Raw genomic sequence first — 973 nt, forward strand, 5'->3', positions numbered from 1 at the left:
TCACAAACACATGACCACCAAACAGGCAGCATACACTAGCTGATATGAGGCCCCCAACACACATGCAGCAGAGGACTTCAAATCTGTGTTCATTCAGAGATGATGAACCTAATCCTCAAGAGACTGGAGGCCCCAGGGAGTTTAGAGGTTAGGTTGCATGGGGGCTGGGGACATCCACATAGAGACAGGGAGTGGAGAGGAGGTATGGGATGTGGAGCAGTAAGAGGGTGGATGGGGGAATAGAATATGGAGTGTAATATAAATAAATTTTAAAAAGAACACCTTTAATGAGTGAAAACAGCAGACTATACAATGGTAAAATATTTTCACCATCTACACATTGGACAGAGGGCTAATTCCAAAATACATAAAGAACACAAGAAGTTACACACCAGCAACCCAAAAATCCCAAGTAAAACATGGGGTACAGATTTAAATGGAGAATTCTCAACAGTGCAACCTCAAGTGGTTAAGAAGCCCTTAAATAAATGTTCAACATTCATAGCTATTAAAGATATGCAAATCAAATTGACTCTGAGATTTCCTGTCAAAATGGCTAAGGCAAAATCACAAGTGACAGCTCATCCTAGAGAAGTAGAGCAAAAGGAGTATTCCTCCCTCCACTGCTAGTGCAAGTGCAAACTTAAATAGCCACTTTGGAAATTCTCAGAAAACTGAGCACTGGTCTACTTCATTGGAGCTTTATTCAGAATAGTGACAGACTGTAAAATACTTAGATGTCCCATTACCAAAAAATGGATGAAGAAGAGTATTCACACTAAGCTACACCATTGAGCTACATTCCTACATTGCTAGAGTTTGGATAACATTACAAGAAGAGGAAGAAGAAGAAGAAGAAGAAGAAGAAGAAGAAGAAGAAGAAGAAGAAGGAGAAGGAGAAGGAGAAGGAGAAGGAGAAGGAGAAGGAGAAGGAGAAGGAGAAGGAGAAGGAGAAGGAGAAGGAGAAGGAGAA

The sequence above is a fragment of the Mus caroli genome, chromosome X (genome assembly GCF_900094665.2).
Source record: "Mus caroli chromosome X, CAROLI_EIJ_v1.1, whole genome shotgun sequence".
NCBI classification, from domain to species: Eukaryota; Metazoa; Chordata; class Mammalia; order Rodentia; family Muridae; genus Mus; species Mus caroli.